We start from the raw sequence: 27804 nt of genomic DNA, 5'->3' as shown, positions 1-27804 counted from the left end.
GGAAAGAATCCCATGCCAGGGAAAATAAAAGAGCTTTCAGAGACACTCTCCTTGCCTATGGTCATCAGGACCCTGGATATCAGTGAGCATAACAAGGCTATAGTCAGAAGAACTGAGCAGAGTTTAGAGACACTCTTAAGAGTCTCTAGCCCCCAGCAGGGCTGTGGGAGTTTGCCAGCAGCTCGCATAGTCATTCCCTGAGGACACCTCCAATAGGTCCCAGAGCTCCTGAGGAGCTGACTTCCTAAGCAGGCTTTCCTACCTGTAAAAGGAAGCATCCCTGCCTCCTAGCCTTCTTGATAATTCTTAATGTGAAGATGGCATTGCAAAGGAAGTATTAGATTGGGAATTATACTGAATTTGGCTCTGCCATTTCCTGGCGTGGGGACATCAGGGAAGCTCTTTGTGGCTCAGTTCTGTCACCTAAAAATTACAATAATGCCTATCTCCTAGAGTCCCTAGGAAGATTCAATTAGACAGTGGAGGGGAAAATGCCTAACAGAGGGTCTCGCACATGGTTTGCCTTACATGAAAGTTAATGAACACACAAACTGCATTAACGAATCATTTCCAGGGTGCCTATCATGTATTAGACAGTGACATTTATAAAAATGAGCAAAGCATTTTTTTCCTTTGCTGAACTTACAGACAATATGAACACATGCAAGAGAACAATATGAACACATGTAAGAGAACACATTAAAAAACAATGACCAAGCATCCAGCATGGATATACATGACAACTGCCAAGGGAATCTCAAAGAAGAAAGGACAAGGGGAAGAAAGAAAGTCAAGGACGGAGATATTTTAGCAGAACCACAGAGGTTAAGGAGGATTTTGATGAGACCAGAAAATATCCCAGATGGAGAAAGTCTTTCAGAATAGAGAGACATTCCAGACAGAGACAGGCTTTCAGGAAAATAATTGTCTCTCATGAATTTACATAATAAAAGTTGGTTTTCCAAGGGCCCAGCATAGTTGCATTTAATAACTATTAAAACTCAAGACCAATCGCAGCATACAGAGAAAGAACATCTACTGACCATCTCCTGCATGATGGCATCTTTGATTCAGTACAAGAGAAAGTATATCAATGGTTTTCCAATCTCAGAAAGAGAACAGAAGGCAAGAAAAAGAAAGCATGCAGGCAGATAACCATCTGTGTATGCTGGTTTCGGCTTCCTTCAAATGTGTAATTATGATTTCAAGAGCTGAGTTGGCCATTTTTAGAACCGATGGTCCAGGTCAAACAAGTAACCCACAAAGAAGGAAATCAACATACAGACAATATACCATGGTTTTTTGGCATGGTCTTCTCTTAAAGGAGATTGATGTTTGTCAACTAGAAACTAAGTACTTCCTCAATATGTTTTAATTTGGTAGGAAACATCAAATTCACAAGTCTTCAGCAAAGCCTAAAATGGTGCCAACCACCTCATCCCTAGAATAAAACATAAAACTGCATTATTTTCATTTTGTATGAAACACTCAAAGTTCAGGGCTGGAAAATTGTGTGTGGGCTGATGCCTGATGGTGTAGCCGGTTATTATGTGTGACTCACAATAAATTTCCAGAGCTACCACACCTTAAAGTTAAACTCACCCAAGCCAGACAGTAAACTATTAGCAAAGATATTTTGTAACCATAATTTCTAGTCTTTTAACTAGTTTTTTGTTAAACTTGCAGCATGACCAATTTCATAAAAGTCACAGAGCTCTCTTTTCTGGCATCCATGTTTTCGAATATTTCTCCTTTCAGAAACAATATAAAATAAAAACAGGCCCCTGGGGTATTTTAAGGAATTTTTCAGCTGACCAGTTTGGTCAACCAGCATAATCCTGGAGCACTGGCACACTCATGTCAGCCGGCCTCGGCTCCTCGCCACAACTAGCACTCAGCAAAGGACGCCTGCGGTTGTGGCAGCGTCGGCCCCAGGTATCCAAAAGGAAGTCTCTTCATGGCAAGGCCACGCAGGAGATGGCACCACCCAGAAAGGGCTGATGACAAGACACAACAGTTCTGAGAGAGGCTACAATATAGAGGAGGAGGTGCCAAGCTTTCTCCTGACACAAAACAAAGCAGCTAGTAAAGCACTCGTATCTCAGGGAGAGTCCTCAAACCTCAGCCCAAGTCCAGTTTTGGTCACCTGCAGTAACACACTTCACAGGAATCCCCAATGAACTCACATCAGCCTGTGCCCAAGAATCTAGAGCTGGAAGCTCCTGTTTAACATAAACGTGGGTTTAAAGAACAAGTCTACAGATCCCATTAGAGCACCTGAATCCAACTGGCTTTTCTTTTCTTTATTTTCTTGTCTCTAAAAAAAAAAAATCATAGGGCTTGAGTCTCACTATGTTGACCAGGCTGGTCTTGAACTCCTGACCTGAAGTCATCCTCTGGCCTTGGCCTCTCAAACTGCTAGGACTGCAGGCATGAGCTATTGCACCCAGCCTCTTTATTTTTAATTATTTTAATGACACACTAGGGGGTCAGCAATGTAGAGGGTACTTGTGGGCTATGGTGGTCAGTCCTTTGATTCTGATTTTTGAGCTCTGGTTTCCACATGGACATATCTGTTGTTCAGACCAAATGGATGAAATAAATAATTTATAACGTGGGTTCGTTGTCCATTTAGTCCTTTCTCTGACACCACAAGGGTCTCTAACTCGTTCCTAGAGTAATATTCCCCACCCTTTTTACACATCTAATTAATGGAGTGAATAATTATTTTGAGGGTCTCCAAAAACTTTCCCCATTTGGGAGCAGGGCTGGGGTGTGGAGGGAAGACCTTGATCAGCCGGGGGCAACCAGAAGGCTTCCTGTCGGCGCCGGCCAGCCAGCTGAACTGCACTGGGCAGGGCAGAGGCTGGCAACAGGAGATGGGGGAGGATGCTGACGTGCCACAGGCAGAACACAGAGTTTTTCCTTGGTCAGGAACACAAGCTGTGCACACACCTCAGTCATTAGGCTCTTAAAAAGGGGAACCTGATGCAGCGAATTAAAGGGCATGGAGGAACCAGAAAGGTGGGAGCAGAAGCCACGCCTGTGCCCTGCTTGGCTTTGCCCTGGCCCTGAGCTGACAGGCAGCACGTAGGCGCTGAACCAATCTCCCACAGATGAGTTTTTGGATTAAAAGCCAGCGATGGTTGAGGGAATTGATTGTAGACTAGAGGAAGACACACAGAGTGTACCGGCCTCACAGACAAAAGGTGTCTGTCTGCCTCCTACACAGCGTGGGTGGGCCACGCTCCTCAGCGTTCTCTGCGTGCTCTTTTCTGTCTAAATGTCAATCGTGGCCAGGTCCGGTCAGGGCAGTGAGACTGCCTTGTGGTAAGAAACTCCACACTTTCTCAGCAGCTTTCCTCTGATCTCAGCCCTCTGGGCTCCACCTGGATCAGGGCCTAAGGTCCAGGATCTTTCTAGAAGCCCAGCACTCCATGCCTCGCTTACCCGCCTTGAGGGCAGCTTCTAGTGAAGAAACCATCTTCGCTTGCTTCTCTTTTGTTCTCCCACAAAACCACTTCCTCTCCCCATCCCATCCACCTGGCAACCCCCACCCCAACACTGCCATGCTGCGCTCCTCAATGACAGTTTCAAGGTTTCTATTCCAATCCATATTCAGACTTAGGGGTCCCCTTGGAACACAATACAGAGAAGAGCAAGATTCTAATCAGCAATCAGTCCCCGCATTCAGCCTTGCCTTCTACTGATTTCTATGTCTTCTCCTCCTGCTGTTCCTCCTGCCCCACACAGTCTTACTGCACCTGTGTGCCCTGAGTCAGAACCTCTACAACTTTTGGTGGTAAGAGGCAAGCTCAGAGGTTCTCTGTCCTGTCTTCCTTCTCTTAAACTTCTGAAAGCCCACCTGTTCCACAGGAGCTCCCAGCTACACAGATCACGCACACTGTGGTGTTTATCTACAGGATATGTTCTCCTGTTGTTTGTAGAATCTTGAGCCCAGTTGTGCTTTCTGACTGCTAGGTTATTTTGTTCTCAAGGCAGGAAGGAAGTGTGATCTGATAAATAGAGCACTTGCCTGGAAATTGGGATACTTGCGTTCTCAATTGGTGTCACTTTGGAAAAAGTACGTTGACTCTCTGGGTAAACTGATATTTCAGCAGACTTGGGTGAATGAGCAGGAAATGTGGCAGGCATCCAGAAGGCACATCCTCAGTCGCTGGCCCTTCCTGCATTTAGGCACACAATACTGCAGTTCCTGGATGGCTCCTAGGATCAGTAGGTGCCCTACTTCACGGTCTTCTTCCTCCTCTCCTTTCCCTAGTCTTGACTATTTGGCTCCTCCAAAACTACTTGATCAAAGAAACTCAAACCTTAGATACCCAAAAAGTCAACTATTGCCCAACATAAATAGCTACCCTGTGGGTGCCTAAGGGCCAGGCATGCATCATAAGTAGCCTGGGCTTGAAATGAGTGAAGAGGTACATAGAGCATACTCTCAAGAATTCTGTTAAATGGTTTCTCCTAACTCCTACACATAAGGGTCAGGACACTTTCAGTCTTGAGTGACAGAAATTCAACTCAAATTAGCTTAAACCAAGAAAGAAATCCATGAGTTTATTCACTGGAATGCATCTGACCTCGGGCAAGGCTGACGTAAGGTCTCAGACAATGTCATCATACACATGCCTCTGTCTGCACCTGATGGACAGGTGCTCTCCAAAAGGTGGGAAGGTGGTTGCCAATGCAGAACTCCAGTGGAATGAAAGTAGTTTCCAACAGTTCCAACAGAAAGGTCCTGGGAAGGCTCTGCTTGGGTCATGTGCCCCTATCTAAACCACTCCTGGGTCACGTGGCCTCCTCTGTGGCAGGGTGGGTCTGGCTCCTGTTGTGGAATACGTTCTCCACCAGACAGAAACATCCAGTTCCTAGAAGAATGGAAATGGATGCCGGACAGGCAAGAACACCCAAGGTCTCCCACACCACCCTGAGCCAGCAGTGAACCAGAACTGTAGAAACTCTCAGCAAACTGGAATGCCAAATGCATCCAGGGAACAGTCTTCCAAATCTCACAAGTTTCCAATAAAAGACAAAGAAAGAGCAGAGGCTGGATCTCTGGAACACAACAATGTGTCACTCTCTTTCTGTTACTGGATAAAGCGTTTCCAGTGTGGTAGAGCTAAATAGCCACAGACTTTGCTGCAATCATCAAAATGTTTTTATGACTCATGAGATAAATGAGAAAAACACACGGAAGAGTCAGAGTTACACTGAAGTTAGATTGTAATCACACCCTTTACTTCTAACAACCCGCTGACAAAGTTTCCTGCTGGGAGCACATTACTGACTTATTTTCTCTGTAGAGGGTATCTGTCAATCCTAAAGCAGATTATCATCTGGACGGATTATGTGAGACCTGCTTTTCACACAGGTTGGTGTCCTGTCAACAATCAATGCAGCTCCTGTCTCTACCACTGAGGCAGCCTGCTGAAGAGAAACACTGACCCACTGGCCCAGGAATCCAAATTTGGGGATATTGAATCTTCTGATGGGCCACAAATCAGCTCAAATGACAACACTTTCTTTAAACACTACACGAAAGGCTCAAAAGTGGATGAGGATGCTTTTCTGCACTAAAAGGCTAAGTCCTCTCTCTAGTAGCAAGGACACTTCAACACCCTGATAGTCTTTCCAGGAAGTAGAGCTTTCTGAGATAGGCCTCCAAGTCACAGAAGAGGGCCTCAGACAGATCTTTCCCTGACTTTGTGGTAACTGGGGTTTTCTCACCATCAGGCCTCTGTGCCTCCAATAGGCCTATGTCTCAGTAACAGCAAACCACCAAAATTCATCGAGCTCTTGCTATGTGACAAGCATGGGAACACAAAGATTAATGGGGAGAGAGATTCCCTGGCAAGATGGCATTGTGGGCTCAAGTTGTGGGCCCCCCCTCTCTACTCCAAACACAGCAATAATATGTAAAACATATATTTTTTTGCAATAAAAATAAAATCACACTGAAAAATCAGACAAATACTTCCATGAAAAAGAAAGAGTAATAAACTGTCAAAACCATGGGCCTCTTGGTCTCTTGGTCAAGAAGGCATTGATGGCCAAAGTCTGATTCTTTTTGGGTAACAGCGAGAAAACCTTCCAGATATGGCAGAGGACCCAAGTCAGGATCACCACCTGAAGCCAGGCATGGTGCTGAGCTTCCTTCTTTGTAAAAGGAGGTGGAAAAGCTAGAACACTGGCCTTTCTATAGGCCAGTGGACCGGCAGGAAGCAGGCACAGTCCTGAAGCCCCATCCTAGGGGAAGCCCCCCACCAGCTGAGAGGCTGCATATATGTATCCCCACTACATGAAGTAAGAGCCCATCCACCAACATTCAACCTGGATCCAGAACAGAGTTCCTGGGAACCAGAGAGAGGCAATGTCAAAACCATTAACTGGGGAAGAAAATAACCCAGAGCTACAGGGAGGGGTGAGCTGCTCAGGAAGAGGACACAAACTTAAATTTTAAAGAAAATTTAACAGGAAGAAAGTTAGACAACAATCCCAAAGACCAGCAACATTTACTCCCTCCAAATAGAAACACCTGAGCAATCTCAAAATTATTTAAAAGAAGCATGCTTAAAACCCTCAAAGAGATGAAGTAATTACATCTACGAGAAACAAACCAAAAAAAGCAGATATGAATAAAGAATATATGGTTCTGAAAAGCAACCAACTACTAGTCCTGAAAATAAAATAAATCGTCATTGAAATTGAAAGCTCATAGACTGCCCAGAAGACAGCACAGGAGATAAAAAGGAAGACATGAAAAGGGTCATCAGAAGCCCAGAGGACAGACTGAGGAACTCCAACAGAAGGCTGACAGCAGCCCCAAAATGAAAGAATAGAAGAATTGGTGAAGAAAAAATATATAGAAGGAACTAACAGTTCATAATTTTCCAGTATTGAAAAAAATCACAGATTTATAGTGAACACTGGGCACCAAATATATCTATTCCTAACTAGACGCATTGTAATGAAACTACAGAACATTGCTACAGAGAAAAAAATTTTAAACCTAACAGGGAAAAAGACAATCCACAAGAGTAGCAGTAAGACCAGCAACAGACTTCCAATCATTAACAATAAATATCAGAAGACAGAAGAGTGATGTGATCAAAACTTAAGGAAAAATAATTATTCTTTACCTATTCAAACTATCATTTAAGAAGAAGGTGAGGTAGATATTTTTAAACATATGAAGTCTAAGAACTTTTAACACCTATGGACACTCACTAAATGAAAAATAGTTCCTCAAGAGGAAAAAGGATCACAAAGAAGGAGTACAAATTTATTTAAAATGGTGAGCAAAGAAACTGGTAAATTATATTGATAATTTAACTACTGTCAAAAATAACTCTTTTATTTTAAATTCTAGGTAACAAAAATAAGGAAGATAGAGGAAAGAGAGTGAATGAATAATTTTAGATGTTATTAGAAAATTCATGTATGGTAAAGATGTAATCTACCAAAATGTTTAATGTATAGTTTCCAAAGCAATGGAGAGAAAAAAAGAGTTGGGAAGAAATTAAAATGTATATATTTTTAAGATGTTAACAATAAGTTCAAATATGGTGATAATCACAATATCAATATATTAAATTCATGTATTAGAGGACAATCTATCAGGTTGAATTTTTTTAAAAGCTCACCTATTTTAGAAAGTGCACATTGTTGGCAAAGCGGTAGAGGGAGTCGAAGTAGATGCCAGGGTTTCAGACACGGACACTTGGCTCTGCCACACATGAGATGAGGAAGACCTTACCTAAGGCAGCTCTGGGGCTCACTTACATGGGGCTGGAGAGAAGAGAAAGGGCTGAAAGGACATACAGCAGGAAGAACTGATGGACATACCAGCCGACTGGACTGAGCTAAGTTCAAAGAGCCTCCTTACAAAGACAGCACAGTTTTATGCTGGGTAACATCTACAGATGGGTGGTGGTTAAATGTGAAGATACCGGCCGGGTGGGGGGCTCACACCTGTAATCCCAACACTTTGGGAGGCCGAGGTGGGCAGATCACTTGAGGTCAGGAGTCCGAGACCATCCTGGACAGCATGGTGAAACCCCGTCTCTACTAAAAACACAAAAATTGACCGGGCATGGTGGTGGGTGCCTGTAGTCCCAGTTACTTGGGAGGCTGAGGCAGCAGAATCGCTTGAATCCAGGAGGCAGAGGTTGCAGTGAGCCTTGATCGCGCCACTGCACTCCAGCCTGGTGACAGAGAGAGACTCCAACTCAAAAAAAAAAAAAAGTGAAAATACTGATCAAATTGCCCACACAGATGGGAGAGGACTAAGACCCAAATCCTTGGCAACACCAGCTCTTAAAAACCATACAGAAGAGGATTCAACTAAGAACCCCCAAAACAGATAAGATCAAAAGAGAATTTTGTCATATCAGTCACTGATTTAAGGGGCTAGAGGGTCACCAACATCAGTTAATTCTAGAAGTCAAGTTAAAGCAAGAACCAAGAAGCATATAGTGGATTTGACAATATGGAGGTCACTGGGGAGCTTTGGCCTCATTGATTAATGGGTCTTGTGTCAGATTGAATCCCAAAAACCTGATCCCATCTACCCACAGATTTTCTCCAGATGACCTTGGTTATTAACTAGACAATTTAATGCCCATAATTTTTTTTTTTTTTTTTTTGAGACGGAGTCTCGCTCTGTCGCCCAGGCTGGAGTGCAGTGGCACGATCCTGGCTCACTGCAAGTTCCGCCGCCTCCCGGGTTCAAGCCATTCTCCTGCCTCAGCCTCCCTGGAAGCTGGGACTACAGGTGCCCGCCACCACGCCCGGCTAATTTTTTTGTATTTTTAGTAGAGACGGGGTTTCACCGTGTTCACCAGGATGGTCTTGATCTCCTGACCTCGTGATACGCCCGCCTCGGCCTCCCAAAGTGCTGGGATTACAGGCTTGAGCCACCGTGCCCGGCCTTTAATGCCCATAATTAAACATCATCTTCTTGTAGCCAGGATTCTCCTTGACTACTCTTGAGACTTCTTCAAAATTCTCATAATAGACATATACACAATGGAATATTATTCGGCCTTTTAAAATAAATAAAATCCTGTCATTTGTAACAACATGGATGGAGCTGGAGGTCATTATGCTAACTGAGACATAGAGAAATATTGAACAATTTCACTTACATGTGGAACTTAAAATATCAAATTCATAGTAGGATGGCGGTTGCCAAGGGTTTGGGGGAAGGTGAAATGGGGCGATGCTGGTCATGAAGTATAAAAATGGTAACTACAGCCCAGGCACAGTGGCTCATACCTGTAGTCCCAGTACTTTGGGAGGCCGAGGTGGGAGGACTGTTTGAAGCCAGGAGTTTGAGACTAGCCTGGGCAACAGGGCAAGACCCTATCTCCACATACACACACACACATATACACACTTAGCCAGTCAAGGTGGCACGCACTTGTAGTCCCAGCTACGCAGAAGGCTGAGGTGGGAAAATTGCTTGAGCCCAGGAGTTTGAGGTTAGCGTGAGCTAGGATTGCACCACTGCATTCCTGCCTGGGCAACAGAGCAAAAAAAAAAAAAAAGCATAACTTTGTAGAGGCAATATATATGTTAATTACGTGGAAAGCAGTGATCATTTCACAATGTATACACATATCAAAACATCAAGTTGTATGCCTTAAATATATACAACCTTCATATGTCAATGATATCTTAAAGCTGTTACCAAAAAATCAAGCGTTCCCAATTTCCATAATATCAGCTTCATAGCAGCTGGCTTCAATAACAGATATTTGAGCTCTGAGTTCCCTGATTTCTCTGCCCCTAGTTTCAGGATTTTCTCACTTTTTTCTTTTAAGGAAGGGACGCACCTTCTTTTGTTTTGGAGGGGTAGAGGGAATCAGCCGTCTTACGTTTATGTTCACAGTAGCCAATATTTACCAAGCACCTGCCATGTGCCAGGCACTGACCTAGGGGTTTTCACACACCACATTTAATTTTCTCCTTACAAGCTTGTGGTAAGGCAGGAACTGTTGTTCCATTTTACAGAAGCAGGAATTCTCAGACAAAAATTACAAACACTGCTTCTTTTCAGCTAAGGGTGAACAGAAACACTCCAGATGCCATCACTCCAGGGTCCAAGTTCTACTGTAGCCACGCTGAACATAAATAACATGCCATGGGTCCAATAACACGAGGTGAATTGTGGAATTATGAATAATTTTTTAAACATTTTGGGTAGAGTGTGTGAATGGAACTGCCTCAAGAAAGTAGACTTGGGAAGGGAGGGAAAGAGTAAGCGGGGAAGGAGGGGAGAAAGGGAGAAAAGGCAAGAAGAGATTGTGGGAGTAGTGGGGAAGACTAGTGGCACCAGGGACTTGGGCCAGAATGCGCAGCCACCACAGGAAATACTCAGCCCAAACAGCCTCCCCGCCAGGAAGAGCAGACAGCTTACACCTGGCTTCAATAAAGAGCCTGTCCTGTAACCCTGCCGTGGTCTTGCAGTAGTCATGAAACATCGGGTTTTTTAAAACCCAAAAGGCAACTTGCCTGGTGCTCTGCCACTTCAATCTCTGTATTGTTTTTGGAAGCAATGAATTTATTTATGTTCTACTCATTAAAATGCTGTTTGAAAAAAAAAAAGACTGCTATTTATGATGCCCAAATTGAAACATCCTTTTCCAATGAACAGAACACAGGTGGAAAAGCTCATTGATCATTAATTGCTCCTTACTACCAAACACATTAATTTTTCAGTGAACCTTCAGGTTAGACAAACTAAAAAAAAATGTTCCTTGACACCCCCTTTGCTTTCTGCTGACACAGGCATGTGAGAACAACGCTTTAACGGTCTTTCTACAGTCTCCTTTATAGCACCTGCATCATCCACACCATTTCAATGTTCTCCGTTTCACTGCCTGGACTTGGACAAAAGCTATTGTCAGTCTGGTCACTTATGGTTTCTTTAAGTTGATGATTAAGCCAGCAAAATTCTGTTTGAAACTGCATCTAATTTAAGGTTTCAAGATCCAACCACGTATTTCCACTTGTCTGTGGTCCCAGTATTCTACTTGTCTTAGAGGCTCCCCAAATCAGTAGATATGAGCTCCTAACCGTCCCACTCAGCAGCCTAAGGACATTGCTGAAGGACTTTCTCCATGTAAGACCACAATTTCTGAAACCATTTCCTCTCCTCACTCTTCTTGACCTCTCTTCAGCATTTGACTCTATTAACCACATCCTCCTTGAATCAATCTCTCTTTCTCTGTGTGTGTGTGTGTGTGTGTGTGTGTGTGTGTGTGTGTGCGTGTGTGTGTTAAGAGCAAAGATTCTGGCATCAAAAACCTGAATATGAATTGCAGTCTAACGCTTTGTAACTGCAAGACATTGAAGAAATTACTTGAAAATTCTTGAGTCTCTGTTCCCACATCTGTAAAAAAATGAATGATAATCCCTTCTTTGTAAGAGTTGTAGTGAAGACTGAGTTAGCTGCTTATAAAGTGTTTAAAAGATACACAGTCTCCATGAGGGGACAGTAGACTGATCTGATCCTCTCTGCTTCACATTTTCATCTCTTTTAAATATTAACATTGTCCAAGATTCAGTCTTAACTTGCTGTAGTCTTCAGCCATCAGCCAATGTACATCTTTCTCTACTCTTTGCATATGTCTCCCTGTAACCTTCCCCACATCCCAGACCTCACTTGGAAGCCAGCAGACTAGCCTAGCAGTCTTACACTCCCCATATAACCCTTGGAGACATGGCTTCATCTCTAGGTCTTGGTTTCCATGTCTATAAAACAAGACGCTGAGTTGGTGAATGAATGGTAGGGCATGATTCCCCATTGCTCCTTCCTACATAAGTGAAGTAATTTTCCCCACCTGTTTCCCAATCTTTCCTTTATCTTTTTGGTACACTTTGTGTGTGTGTCCCCCAACAAATCTCATGTTGAAATATGATCCCCAATGTTGGAGGTGGGGGCCTGGTAAGAGGTGTTTGGGTTATCAGGGTGGATCCCTCATGGCTTGGTGCTGTCCTCTAGATAGCGAATGAGTTCTCACAAAATCTGTTCATTTAAAATCTCTCTCTCTTTTGCACCTGTTCTCACCATGTGATACCTGCTCTCCCTTTGCCTTCTACCATGATTGTAAGGTTCCTGAGGCCTTCACCTGGAGCAATGCTGAACCATGAGCTAATTTCTTTATAAAATTACCCAGCCTCAGTTATTTCTTTACAGAAATGCAAAAATGGCCTAATACATCATACTTTCTTCTTCCTGTCTTCCTCTCCCTCATCTCTGAGGCCTGGAATAGAATTTGGACAGTTTACCAGGTTGCAATCGTCTAGGTTGGGATATACTAGTATAAGATTCTGTCTCTTAGCCTTCATCACCCAGCACGGCTATGGCTTTGGAGATACGGAGTAACTTGGATGCTTCTGATAGGAAACTTTCTTAAGAAATTTAGTTCAGCTTAGTGAAGCGCATAAAATTCATGAAGATACTAAGGTGTCTGCTCCCATCTTAAGCTAAGATACATATGGTAATAAAACATTTTCACGAGAGAATAGCTTTGTGTAGCCATTCCGGAAAGCAATCTGGCACTACTTAAGCAAATTGACTGCTTAGTTACACTGTATGACTCACCAATTCCACTGCAGGTGTGTGAGTCCACGAGGGAAGCTGTATGAGAATGGTCGTCGTGGCAGAAACTTGGAGGCAGTCCTGGTGTCCACTGGCTGAGTAGATAGGTAAAAGGGGTTATACGCACCATGAAGACTCTTCAACAAGCAGAAGCTAAGAACCAGATGTACACACATCATTATGAATAGATCTTTAAAACACAGTACTGAGTTTCTGAAAGGGAAATAAACAGAATGCAATATTTAGCACAATAGTATTTATATAATTAACAATACCTGCCCATGTAATTGACCACCATTGGAGAATGCAAGGGAATCAATCAACTTATTAGTTTTTAAAACTGGTAAGTAAAAGGGAAGAATCAAGCATTTATTCTGATCCCTTTCTAAAACATACCATGGATAGTCAAACAATACAAAGAGAAGTTTCTTTTTATAGAAGTATTCCAGCTAGTAAACAAAGAAAAAATGCCAGAATTACAATATCATCAGTTTTCAAACTCAACTGTGGCAAATAGACTCTAAGACAGCCTGCAATTATCCCTGATACTTACACCATTGTGCAATCCCCTCCCCTTGAGTGTGGATGGGACCTGTGATTTACTTCTAACCAACACAATATGTAAAAACTACGGGTGTCACTTCCATGATTATGTTACATACAATTGTAGCCTCTCTCTTGCTAGCAGACTTTCTCTATGGATTGTGTGTCCTGCTGACTTTGATGAAGCTAGCTGCTATATGGGGAGGCTCACAGGGCAAGCAACTAACAGTGGCCTCTGACCAACAGCCAGCAAGGAACTGAGGCCCTTAGTTCGACAACCCCCAAAGAATGAAATCCTGCCAACAGTCACATAAACTTGAAAGTGGATCCTATATTAGTCAAGCCTCAGGTGGCACCCCAGCCCTGGTCAACACCTTGCTTGTAGACTTCTAAGACATCTGGAAGCAGAGGACTCGGCTGATTCATGCCTGGATTTTGATCCACAAACACTGAGATAATTTATACGTTTTGCTATAAACCACTAAGTTTGCATCAATAGTGTTACACAGCAATAGGTAAGTAATACAAAAATAAATAGTCCTAGGCTTTGGTCATCAGTGACTGCTAATGTCACATTAAAAAGAGACAACCACATATTATGCACATCCTGACGAAAGAACACAAGACAAATCATGAAACAGTCTTTTAAAAAATTAAATACAAACGTGATGAGATCCCTAGATTCAGCTCCCAACTCAAAGAAACTACAAAAGAATAGAGGAACTCGTTAAACTACATCACAGGGATGCAATCAGCAAAATCTACACTTTGTTAAATTCCATGGGACAAAACACCTGGGTTTCTCAACAAACAAACTGTAGGGGGAAAAAAACAGATTCAATAAGAAACCTACTAATTAAAAGAGACTTACAGAAATATAAACCAATCAATATGTTTGGGTCTTATTTAAATTTGGATTCATATAAACAAACTGTGGAAAAAATAACACTCATTAGAAGACTGGAAATTTGAGGATTAGCTTTTTGACATCAAGAAAATATTGTTCTCAAAAAAAAATCGTTCTTTTAAAGCTATTGATGAGAATATTGTGGTTATGTTATCTTGCAGAAATACACACTCAAATATTTATGGGAGAAATGATCTGATGTGTAGAAGGCAGGCAGTGGATGGGATGTAGATGAAGTAGGACTGGCCATGGCCTGATGGTAGTTAAGGATGAATGATGGGCACAGCAGATTTATTATATTCTTCTATGTCTTTTTGGATATGTTCATAATTCCCCTCCATAATAAAAAGTTTTTAAAATAACATACAAACAAGAAAACAACAAACAGTTTGAAAGAACACTCACAAACAAAAAGGCACCAACATTAGACAAGCTGCATATAAGGCGGGAGAAAAACAGTGCAGAATGCGGATTTTAAAAAATGAATAAATAAGCAAATGAATACATAAACTAACTGAGGGCCCAGTGAACCAATGATGATGGTGGTTATACACAGAAGAGTATGATTAACTCAACGCTCTACTCACCCAGGTCCAAAAGAAAAGACGTTTCTCAGGGCTTTATTTGTCAGAAGCTCCCCAGCCTGCCCCTTGTCTGAAGCCTGATGCTAGGACTGTGTACCTCTAAACCTCATCCAATTCCCTTCACTGCCCGAGGCCACATGCTAGTCTAGACATGCATCACACGTCCTTCAATGGTCTCCCTTCCTCTCTTAGATCCATTCGCTCCCCTGCAATCCTCCCTGGCCCCCACCTCCCACCGATTTACCACTTTCGTGAAATACAACCTTGTCACTGTTCTGCTCAAGATCCAACAACGGTTTCCCAGTAACCTACAAGATACAACACAGTTAAAATCCGTTTCCCAATATTCAAGACCTTCAACAACTGGCCTGCCACTCCTTTCCTACTTTCGCCACTTCTCGACATGAACTCAGCACTCCACCCAACTCCCAGCACCCCACACTCCTGTTCCCCAGCTCAGCCACAGCCAGCCAACCCAACCACACCCTCCTTAGCACAGTGGCTCTCCCTTGACTGCTCCTAATCTTGTCTATAACAGGGACACACCCCTCCTAGCTCTGCCCCAAGCAGAGAGGTTGCTAATCTGATTGGGCTTTATCCCCAATGCAGGAGCGAGTGTGTCCAGGAGTTTGTTCCTTCTGGGGGATTCGCGGTCTCACTGACTGCCAGAATGAAGCCGCGGACCTTCCCGGTGAGTGTTACAGCTCTCAAAGGTGGCAGGGACCCAAAGAGCGAGCAGCAGCAAGATTTACTTTGAAGAGCCAAAGAACTAACCTCGCAAAGACACCCAAACACGTTTCCGCGGCCGACGCGGGGCGTGGTGGGCGGCTTTTATTCCTTTATTTGTTCCTGCCTGTGTCCTGCTGATTGGCCCATTTTACAGAGTGCTGATTGGTCCATTTTGCAGGGTTCTGATTGGTCCATTTTACAGGGTGCTGATTGGTCCATTTTACAAACTTCTACCCAGCTACAGAGTGTTGATTAGTGCCTTTTTACAGCACCCCGATTGGTGCATTTTACAAACTTCTAGCTAGCTACAGACTGTTGACTGATGCATTTTTACAGAGCACTGATTGGAGCATCTTACAATCCTAGCTACAGACTGCTGAGTGGCGCATTTTACAATCCTCTTGTAAGACAGAAAAGTTCTCCAAGTTCCACTCCACACAGGAAGTCCAGCTGGCTTCACCTCTCACGAGGGGGCATGGTCTGCAGCCCAACACTGGGGTGAGGTTCTCTGACACTGTGGACTCTGGTTGCCTGAGGCCATAAGCAGAATGGAGCTGCTTCCCCAGGGCAGCTGAATCAACTCGCTCTTTTTCTAGGGACCTTGTTCATCTCTCATCCCTGAAACAGAATGAGTAAATTGAGGTAGGACTGTCCGGCTCTGAGTTGGCCCAGTCGTCTTGCTCTCTGCCCTCTCCCCTCCACCCACGCTGCGCTCATGGGCAGGTGAGTAGGAGGAAGTAGCACCTTCCCTAAAGCTGTGAGCCTGCGCCCACAGTAGGCTCAGCCTCCGCTGTGAGCCTCAGCCTCCGCTGAGCAGAGAACCCCTGCCAGTTCTCAGGGCGATTTAAGATGATGCGAAGTTAGGTTAAAACCTAAACAGTACTAAAGTGAAAACCGTAAAGAGTGGAAAATGCCCTTAAAAATATCTTAAACTGTTCTTAGAATACTGCCTGGAATAAAAGGCTATACGTATACAATTCTGTGTCTGCTCTCCCAATTCTTTGTTGGTCATTGTTTCTCTATGACTTTCAATTAATTCTTCAGTTGATTCCTCCACTCTTCCACTAGCCTCAGCCAGGTCTCCTGAACAAAGTGCTTCTCTTCTCTGTTGGAGGCTGGAAAATCATTAAAATCATTTACAAGAGTGAGGAAGAGAAACCCAGGCTGGCAGTGAGTGGGACAAGGGAACCTCTGGGGTTATGATGGAGTTCTGTTTCTTGACCTTGGCTGTGGTTAATACAGGTGTGTTTACTGTGTCATAATTCATCAAGCTGAACACTGGTGACTGTGCACTTTTCTTTATGATCGTAATACTTCAATTTTTTAAGGTTTATTTTAAACACATAATTCTTCCCCTAAATTTTCCAGCAAGGCTGGACTGTTTCAGGCTTAATGGTCCAGAACCCATGATATCTGCCCCTAGCCCTCTCTGTTTGTTTTCTTTTACCAAGTAGTTGAATTCCAGTAAATTAATTGAGGGTAGGATGAAAGTAAATTATAAAGTAACTCCATTACTAACTTGCTGTGACTTTTGCAGTCACCATGTTGTACAACAGATCTCTTAAGCATATTCCTTCTTTTGGTTTTAGAAAAATTTAAGTATTTTTCTTAGTGTGACAGCTCTTACATAACACTCTAAAATGAATTTCTGTGCTGCTTCTTATCTTTCTACCATTGGCTACCAAGTTATAACCCAAGAGTACTGTTCTGGGCTACATTGCATCTTCCCCAAATTTACATGTTGAAGTCCTAATCCCCAGTACCTTGGAATGTGATTGCATTTGGAGATAGGGTGTTTAAAAAGGTCATTGCATTAAAACGAGGGCACATGGAGTGGGCCCTAATCCAAAATAACTGGTATCCTTATAAGAAGAAGAGATAAGGACACAGACAAAGACAGAAGGAAGACCATGTGAAATCACAGGGAGAAGACAGCCACCTACAAGCTAAGGAGGGAGGCCTCAACAAAAATAACTCAGCTGACACCTTGATCTTGGACTTATAGCCTCCAGAATTGAAAGAAGATAAATTTCTGTTATTTAAGCCAACTTTATTATGGCAGCCCTAGCAAACCAATTTAAGTATCAATCTCCCTTGCAAGTGAACTAATGCTGTAATAAATAACACAAAATTTCATTGTGTATGTACCATCTCCAAGTAAACTGGAAACTTTTTGATGTTAGTGAATGTGACTTTTATTCCTTAGACCATCTCATAAAAAAATCACCATTTATATACATGATAGATGCTCAGTAAATATTTAAAACCCATTTCTTAAACTGCAGGATATATGAAGACCTCTTTGTCTTCATCTATTTCAGGGTTTCAGCCTTATTGACATTTTGGACTGAACAGTTCTTTGTTGTAGAGGACTGTCCTGCACGTTGTAAGACATTTAGCAGCTTCCTGGGACCCTTCCCACTAGACGCCAGTAGTACAAACCCCCTTCCCATTGTCTTGAAAACCAAAAATGTCTCCAGACATTGTCAAACCTCCCCTGAGATTCAAGCCACTCCTGGTGGAGGGCTGGTCTATTGTAGCCATATCTTTTTCTCCTCTTCTTGGATATTTTGTTTCAAGTATTATACAAATCTGGAGATTCCTTAGAGATGTGTATGATGAATCCTGAGCATCATCAGGGTAACAAGAAATAAGGCCAAATTTATTGGTGGAGGCTGGCTGATGCATCTCTGAATATGATTTGGTAGGGCCATTTTGTCAAATTTGGTCTGTAGGAAGAACAGTCTCTGTAGTAGGACAAGACCAATGAAAAGACTAAAAATGTCAAGACGGCGGTTTCTGCTGAGTCAGAAGCCCAGGCCTCTCTTCCCAAGATTTCACCTCCTGGACACTGGTCACTGCTAGGATCAACACAGGCAATGAGTTATTTCTATCTCCAGTAGGATTGACTATTTTAAATGATTTGCAGATTCAGGCATTTCATAGCGAACAAATCCCACATCACAAAAACCACCAGGGAAATTGCCACTAATGAGTATGCTTGTTAACGACCTTCCTTAGTAAAGAAGGCAGTGGCTGAAACGGCTGGGCCCCAGAACTGTGGTCTCCCCTCTGAAGCTGGCCTCGCACCCTGAGGCTGAGGCTGGTGTGAGGAGGACAGTGTGACCTCTCACTTTCTACCCACCTCCCTCCTGGAGAACCATCTCAGGACCTCAGGATTGACCTCTGGATCTCACCAACTAGTACCCACGACTTTCATGGGTGTAAAAATAAAATTATGGTGGTGAGGCTCAAGGGGTCATCCTGTCTACTAAGAATCTGAAAGAGTGACGGGTCATGCTTTGTGGCCCAAAACCACAATCTAGTCTGATGGTTCCAATGCCTCTACCATCTGATATGGCATCACATGGAGGGAATAGGTAGAGACCAGGAATAAGGCAGCCTGGAGCCAGAGTATGGAGTGACTCCATGCCAAAAATAATAAATATAGATTATTTCTGGACTCATAAACTTCCCATGCCAAGAAGTCATTCTCTGATGTTTGTGGAGGAAGCATGGACATGGTATTGAAGACACCCATGATTTAGTTAAATCAAAGGAAACTCCTATAATCCATGTGCTACTAGAATTCCCAGCAACACATTTATATAAGTAACTATAACATGAGATAACAAAGAGCTACCTAGAGAGAAGAGGAAGAAGCCCGATACTCTTCAAGTCTCTCGAGAAGCAAAGGAAGTACTTTTCTGAAGCAAAGCTTAGTAGCAGATATAGTAACACTTTCCGTTTCCACTTTCTGAATTACTCATCGCACTATTTACCGTCCCAGAGGTACCAAGGGTAATACTGAGACAAAAATGTACTCCCACTGGGACTAAAAAGGAAGTCTGGGTTGTATTTCACACCTGCTCCCTCTCTTTCAGCTCTGCATTGGGTGACAGATGCAAAACTCCTTCGGATTTGACTAAAGGTAACCCACACTCTTGGAGTCTGAGTGAATACCCACAAGCCACAGGCTAAATATGTCAGAGGGAGTTTTATAGGGGTTCCCACAGCTTCCCCATTTCCTTCCAGCTAAGCAACATGATGCACAGGGTTCTTTTGGTGCAGTGCAGCTTAGAGATTTGATATACACAAAGGGGTGCATCTCTTTCCAGAAAGGCATAGTTAGCTGCCATTGACCATCGTGCTCAACACAAACTACTTCATGTCCACATCATCACAATTTACTTTATCTTCTATATCATTTTCTGTGACACATTAAATTTCCCATGCAAAAGCCATTTTCCTATCTCTTTCCTTTGCTAGAAAAAGAAGTCAATAATGACCACACTGCTTAGTGGTTACAATAGTTTTATTGCTTTTGTACTAGGTTATGATAGACACTGAACAGACATTTTAATTCCATTTAACAAAAATAAAACAGAAATAAAATTTCCAGAATGAAATTGAGTACTGGCTGGGCACAGTGACTCTCGTGTGTAATCCCAACACTTTGGGAGGTCAAGAGAGGTCAAAACCAGCTTAGGCAGCATAGTAAGACCCCATTCCTACAAAAATAGAAAATTAGCTTGGCATGGTGGCATGCACCTATAGTCCTAGCTACTCAGGAGGCTGAGGCAGGAGGATTGATTGAGCACAGATGTTCAAGGCTGCAGTGAGCAAGGATGGACTATTCCAGCCTGGGTAACAGAGCTAGACCCTGTCTCAAGAAGGAAAGACAAAGGTGATGGGGGAAGGAAGGAAGGAGGGAATGAAGAAAGGAAGGGAGGGAGGGAGAGAGGGAACCAAGTACCAGTGCTGAGGACATGTAATATACTAAAAGAGCCTATAATGTGAATTTGAGCTTTGTCTGCCACCTTGAAAAAGAGTAACAGAGAAGTCTTTTTTTTTTTCATTTTTTTTTTTTTTTTTTTTTAACATAATGCTGTGTCTCACAAGCCCTTCACCCAATGGGAAAACAGCTAGTGTGAAAAATTTAGAGCACATCTAGTATTAGGGCATAGCCCAAGTTGCTATAGCAAAGTTACACAAAACACAGTGCCTCAAGCAGAATGGAAGCATATTTCCATTTAACAGAGGAGCACATAGGTTGTGGGTAGGACAGGGCCAAGAAGCTGACTCTGCTCCATGAGGTCCTCCAGGGACCCAGGATCATCTTCTTCTTTTTTTAAAAAAATTAAATCTAATTTCTATAGAGCCAAATACACACTTTTCCAAGTGTTTCCACTTGTTGCCCTAGGAACATTCCCTAGAATGTTGCTCTCATCTGCAGCACCTCCTCTTTATTCTGCCCCAAAGGAAGGGTAAAAGAGAGTACAGAGCAATCAGTTTCTTTTTAAAGGGTATTAGTAAGAAGTTGCAACTCACATCCCATTGGCCAGAATTTAATCACATATCTAGCTTAAGTTACCCCAGGAAATGGAGTTTGTGTGCCCAACTAGAACCTGGAAGATTTTAATACAAAAAGGATAAAGGGGGAAATGAATATAATTACGATATTATGCCACAACATCAAAACCTTTACACAACTTGGGGACTGGATTCTTTTCTAATATCTTTCAACAAATGAGAATATAGTACTAGAACACAATTTGCAAACAACACAGCAAAGGTTTCATGCAATGATAGTCAATTTTGGCATCTTTGTTGTTAATTTTTGTCTATTACTTACTTCCACTTTTTTGCAAAGATTGGAATCAGTTAAAAGCATGAAATTGTCTGTCAAATCTGAGAGACTGATGCCAGATAGTATCTTCGTTATTTCCCTTTAGCACAATCCAAAATTTATTTTCAATGACTCTGGCAATCACAAAATGAAGAAATCTGTGAAGCAAGAATACTTCAGCCCAAAGCATTTCTGCAGTTTGGCAACGGTCTGTAGTTCAGAGTTATCTGGTGACCACATCAAATACCTTGTGCTGTTTTTGAACCATATTTCCTATGCTATACGCTATGACTCTGATCTGATCTTAATTTCCCATGACAACTACAAAAATGCAAGAAGGACAAAGTTCTGTGGAATGTCAATATTCCTTTAGGTAGTCATTGCTTTTGATGAAAGCATGACTAATTGTTGGCAGAAAAAAAACCTCTGTTGAGTGAAGGAAAATAAAAGATGCTATCAGTGTGTCAATGAAGAGATTTTTATGGTGTGCCTACAAACAAACATATGATGATGTCAGTTCCAAATTATCAAAACAGCAGTTGATACAATGTTTTATCTGTTTAGAAAATGTCAATGCCTTAGAGCAATAACTGCTATAATCCATTGTCATGATGTATTGTACTGATGGCATAGCAGAAGTAGATATTCTTCCAGCCTCAGTAGTGACAGTGATAGTAACAACAACATCAATAATAGTAGCAGTTATATTTTCCTTAATTCTACTCTTTATTGGACACTATGCAAATTACTTTTATGCAAACTTTCTTATAATTTTCACAATAAAATTGCAAGGTAAATAAAATAGGCATCACAGGAAGGCTCAGTGAATAGGTTGATTAAGCTCATCTGGTAGTTGTGGCAGTGGTGATAGCGAAGATACATGAAGTGCATTCTCTGTTCCAGACCATGTACTAAGCACAGTGAAGCTGGGATTCAGAGCCATGGCATCTTTGCTATGGTGCCTCATAGAAACAGGCAGAAGCCAGGTTTGTCACAAGCCACAAGATTCATCCTGCTGTAGGAAGCCACTCAAGTTGCCTCGGAAACATGAGTTCTGAGCATGCCAACAAGTCTTGAAGTGATGTGACATTCTAAAATTAATCCAATCCATATGGATGGTTAATACCCATTCCATCACATGGGTAGGAAGCACCTACTTCCTCCGACAATGTATTCCATCTGGTCTAAGGGGGATGGATGATGGCCAGGCTATAGCAAAGAAATGCTGGAATGGAATTTGGGGCTATCAACAGCTGTGCTTTAAGTCAAATTCTCCAAATTTGTCTGAAGCAGATAAATACAATGGTGATCAGAATACCATACTCAACTGCTATAGTTTGAACATGTCCTCTCCAAAATTTAAAATAATACTAGGAGGTGGGGCCTTTAAGAAGTGATTAGGCCATGAGAGCACTTCTCAAGAATGGCATCAGGCACCCTTAGAAAATAACTTGACAATGGCAGTTTGTCCCTCTTTGCCTTCTGCCTTCCTCCATGTGAGGACACGGTGCTCCTCCCTCTGAAGGATGCAGTATTCAAGGAGCTATCTTGGAAGCAGACAGCAGCCCTCAGATGCCCGAACCTGCAGTCACCTTGATTTTGAAACTCCCAACCTCCAGAACTGTGAGAAATAAACTTCTATTCTATATAAATTACCCAGTCTCAGGTATTTTCTTACAGCAGCACAAAATGGACTAAGACACCTCAAATACTTTAAAGTGGAGAAAAAAATTAAAGGAAGCATGAACCAAATACCACAGGAAGGGATTCCATATCATTTTATAATTCTTTCCAGTATGTAGCTCAGTGCCTTTCCAATTGTCAGTGCTCAATAAATAATTGTGATTGTATTTTAAGGGGGAAAAACTGAATTAACTATGCAGGTCACTTTATCTGTTTTCCGAATTTTAAATAATTGGGTTGATGACTAGTAAATTGAACAAAGAGATTTTGGTTAGCTGATTAAATTGAGGTGATGCTACCTTGCATGATTAAACGGTAGATTTCTGTTTTGATTTTCTTCCATTAAATAGATAGAAATAAGGACCCTCTTGTTGACAAATTGGGTTTTTTGTTTTTCGTTTTTGGTTTTTTGTTTTTTTTTTTTTTTTGCAAGTGCCTGCATCCACTCATCTAAAATGTAAACTTCCATTTGTAAAATATGTTTTAGTAGCTTTTAGAAAGTCATGACAAATGGCTGGAGGAAGGCATAATGGAAGTCACAAATTATTATTAATTACTTTGGATATAAGTGAGTTTAAAATAAACTTCCTGGGTTTTATTACTGTCATTATTACTATTAGCAGTTGTATTAGTATTTACTTGAATCTTATGTCTTTAATAAAACAATTTTTAAACCCTGAGAAGTTTTTAGTGTTGCAATGGCTATTAGAATTTTGTCTCCCTTCTACAGAAGCTCACAATGGCAAGCTCAATCAAATAATAGAGATTCTGACAGTTTCTAACTCTAAGGCTGTATGTCTCAGCATGTGTCTGTCATCATACTTGCCTGGCCACCCACTCAAGGGGACACAGGGTAGGGTCTGTCTTAGGATTTGCTATATTTAACCCACTTTACCACAGCCCCTGTAAATTCCCACAAGTTTTTCTAAAAAGAATAATCACCTTAATTTGTAAATTCCTTAGGGGGAAGGATTTTGTATCCTTTTTTCCTTAGTGACTATGAAGTTTCTTCTCTAGGTTTGAGGAGTGATCATTAACTTTGATGAAAAGAAACAGGGACCAAAGTGAACCTGTCAGTGATCACATCAGCTGATAAGCAAACTGAAGATGATTTAAAGTGATAAATACCGAGGTATATAGGTAGATGCTTCACATTTTCAGTCACACACAGTTTCCAAGTCACATCTAGAATTGGTGAGCAATGCCTATATACACAGGGTCCATTGTTGCCAAAAAAGCCACAACCGCAGTGATGAAGCTTATAAACTTGGTGAAGACATTCACATCAATTCTGTTTATATTTATTGAGTGCATACAAGGTCCAGCACTATCATGGGCACTGTGAGAAATATTAAAAACTCAGCCGGGCACAGTGGCTCACACCTGTAATCACAGCACTTTGGGAGGCCAAGGCTGGTGGATCACTGAGGTCAGGAGTTCAAGACCAGCCTGGCCAACATGGTGAAACCCTATCTCTACTAAAAATACAAAAGATTAGCCGGTGTGGTGGCATGTGCCTGTAGTCCCAGCTACTCAGGAGGCTGAGGCAGAAGAATTACTTGAAGCAAGGAGTCGGAGGTTACAGTGAGCAGAGATCCCACCACTGCACTCCAGCCTGGGTGAGAGAGCCAGACTCCATCTCAAAAAAAAAAAAATTCAATGAGACTCTATGAAGAAGACATTACTAACAATTCAAGAGAGTTAACCCAAAAGATAATGGTGTCTATGGACTTGTTTCTTGTGGTTTTCCAACTTTCTAGTCTTAGGACCATTTTAAATTCTTAAAAGCTACTGAGAACTCCAAAGATCTCTATTTATGTGGTTACATCTATCAATATTTAGTGGTTAGAAATTAAAACTAAAAGATTTTTAAATATGTAGTAATTTATTTTAAAATAAGAATAGACCAGGTGTGGTGGCTCACACCTGCAATCCCAGCACTTTGGGAGGCCGAGGCAAGTGGATCACTTGAGGTCAGGAGTTCGAGACCAGCCTGGCCAACATGGCGAAATGCCATGTCTACTAAAAACACACAAAAAATTAGCCGGGTATGATCACAGCTACTCAGGAGGCTGAGGCAGGAGGATCGCTTGAACCCAGGAGTTGGAGGTTGCAGTGAGCCAAGATGGCACCACTGAACTCCAACCTGGGCAACAGAGCAAGATTCCATGTCAAAAAAATAAAATAAAATAAGAATAAACCTATTGCATGTTAACATATACAACATATTCTTGTAAAAAAAGAACTATATCTTTCAAAACAAAAAAAAATAGTGAGACTCATGTGGAAGTTCAGTAAGTTGCTCTCACAGAAGTAGAGGATAGAACAGAGGGATGGAGAGGCTGGGGAGGAAGGAGGGAGAGATGAGAGATTGGTTAGTGGATACGGGATTATGGCTGGATAGGAGAAATAAACTCTAGTGTTCTTTAGCGCTGTAAGGTGACTAGTTAATAATAATTTATTCTATGTGTTCAAATAACTAGAATGTTTCAGCACAAAGAAATGATCAATGTTTGAGGAGATGGATATGCTAATTACTTTGATTTGATCATTACACATGGCATAAAGATATTGAAATATCACACTGTACCCCACAGAGATGTATAATTATTATGTGTCAATTAAAAATTAAAAAGAGATTAACATCAACTGATAATAAAATGGAACAATCATAAACAGAAAAAACAACATATCATAGAGAGAAGGATTGGGAGGAGGGAAGTGCATATGGCCATGAAAGGACAACAGGAGGGACCTTTGTAGAGAGGGAACTTCTCAATATCTTTACTGTGGCAGAAGAAACATGAAACAATACACGCATTAAAATTGCACAGAACTAAATATACACATGCATACAAAAAGATAGAGTCACTCTCTCCCCAGGCTAGAATGCAGTGGTGCAATCATAACTCACTACAGCCTTGAACTCCTGGGCTCAACTGATCTTCCTGCCACAGCCTCCTGAATAGCTGGAATTACAGGCATGAGCCACAGTGCTCAACACACTGCATTATTTTCTACAATTTTCTGCAAATCGACATGTGTCACAAATTTCAAATTTTAATTTAAAAAATCAGTGAGAAAAGTGGCATTGCTTTATATTTTTGCAAATTTCCTTAATATCTGGCTTAATAGAGGACAGCTGAACTCTCAAATCCACTTGTGCATTCAATCTGTTACAAGGTATGCTTTTGGTTGAAGTATATGAAGAAAATTCAGCCTCACACAGATATGCAACTGAAAGGAGGAGAAGTAGTAAAATAGCCATTTCAGATCATTGGGATATTCTTCTCTGATACTGCACCAAACCTGAACAAGTTTCTTAAAGATGGGATGCAACATGGAATCTAAAACCATCACATTAAAATCCATTAGTCTTCCTTACATTTTGAATTTTGTTTGTGTATTAGCCCATTTTCATGCTGCTGATAAAGACAGACCCGAGACTGGGCAATTTACAAAAGAAAGAGGTTTATTGAACTTACAGTTCCATGTGACTGAGGAGGCCTCACAATCATGGTGGAAGGTGAAAGGCATGTTTCACATGGCGGCAGACAAGAGAAGAAAGCTTATGCAGAGAAATTCCCATTTTTAAAACCATCAGATCTCGCGAGACTCATTTACTATTACAAGAACAGTGCAGGAAAGACCCGCCCCCATACGTAATTGAATCACCTCCCACTGGGTTCCTCCCACGGCACGCAAGAATTGTGGGAGTTACAATTCAAGATGAGATGTGGGTGAGGACACAGCCAAACCATGTCACTTTGCAACATCATGCATTGGTCTTTGGGAAAATATCAGCAGATCTTTGAAAGAGTAACACTTCTAGTATAAATTTCAAAACATTACATCCATTCATATCACCACTGTTCTCATCAGAAAAGCCTTTAAGTATTGTAAAGCTGCCAAGCTCATGGTGGCATATGCAAGTATCCCAAAATTCTAATTTTCACTTAAGAGCTCAAATTTTATCATTGGCTATAAATACTGTCATTTGTTTTCCTTGTAAAGTCAGACTCAGATTTCTCGTTTTTGACAAAATGCCTGCCAAATATACAAGTGTGAATAGCCACAGCGTGTCTACCAGTTGGCCTTTCAAACAAATATGGTGTTCCGTGGAAAAGCAGATAGTTGAGCTCATAGCTCAAACAATCACGAAAGTGCCTTTCCTCAGGAGCCTGCCTTTATTCATCTAAAATGTAAGTTTCCACTTGTAAAACATGTTTTAATCACTGTGAGAAAATCAGGACAGATGGGTTGAGGCAAGATGATACTCACAAATTATATTGCCACTGTCTGGTGGGGAAAAATACAATGATCAGTAGTACAGTTTAGTGCCCCTGCCTCAACTGGTCCTAAGGTACCAAAAATTGCATCCAATATCGGCAGTCCAAGTCCTTGCACACCTGCTCTCTCACAGCTTCTTTCTCAGTCTAGGCCAGCATCACCATGGTGGATGCCTTCCTGTGCACCTGGAAACTCTCAGACAGCAAGAATTTTGATGATTACATGAAGTTAATCGGTGTGAGTTTTGCTACCAGGCAGGTGGCTAGCATGACAAAGCCTACCACAATCATCAAGAAGCATGGGGACATTATCACCTTAAAAACACAGAGCACGTTCAAGAACACAGAGGCCAGCTTTCAGCTGGGGATGGAGTTTGATGAGACAACAGCAGACGACAAACAGGTCAAGTCCATTGTGACACTGGATGGAGGCAAACTTGTTCACTTGCAGAAGTGGGCAAGAGAGGACACTTGTGCCAGAGCTAAGTGATGGGAAACTCATCCTGACACTCACCCAGGGCACTGCGGTTTACACTCGCACTTACGAGAAAGAGGTATCACCTGCCTGCGCTGTCACTGACTGCTCCTCTGCTACCCTTTGACTCTGCACCACATTGCCGCATTTATTTCCTCTGCATTTTGTATAAATCCACCTTCTTGAAGAATTCTGAGGTCATGTGCCTCAGAAGAATTCAGAGCCAGTTCCAGTTCCTGTCGTGTACGTGTTTTTTTTTTGTTTTTTTTTTTTTAGTGGCATTCAATGTGTGCTCTGAGGTCAACAAAGCAGAGCCAAGGTCAAAAAAAAAAGAAAAATT

At 41.9% G+C, this 27804-nt stretch overlaps 1 long non-coding RNA gene and 1 pseudogene across 6 annotated transcripts in view; one reads left to right on the top strand and one right to left on the bottom strand.

Moving 5' to 3' along the window:
• LOC110741680 overlaps positions 1-19946 on the bottom strand; it is a 165423-nt gene extending 145477 nt beyond the window's left edge. For all 6 annotated transcript variants that reach the window (XR_004178685.1, XR_004178686.1, XR_004178684.1 and 3 more), the window contains exons 1-2: positions 15434-19946; positions 12629-12838 (exon numbers count right to left, since the gene is read on the bottom strand). This is a non-coding gene — a long non-coding RNA (uncharacterized LOC110741680). The remainder of the gene's footprint in view (positions 1-12628; positions 12839-15433) is intronic.
• Positions 19947-27152: 7206 nt separating this feature from the next.
• On the top strand, positions 27153-27591 carry LOC116270520 (annotated as a pseudogene).
• The last annotated feature ends 213 nt before the right edge of the window (positions 27592-27804 follow it).

Source organism: Papio anubis, chromosome 15 (genome assembly GCF_008728515.1).
Source record: "Papio anubis isolate 15944 chromosome 15, Panubis1.0, whole genome shotgun sequence".
NCBI lineage: Eukaryota > Metazoa > Chordata > Mammalia > Primates > Cercopithecidae > Papio > Papio anubis.
This window is presented reverse-complemented; position numbering and strand designations above follow the sequence as displayed.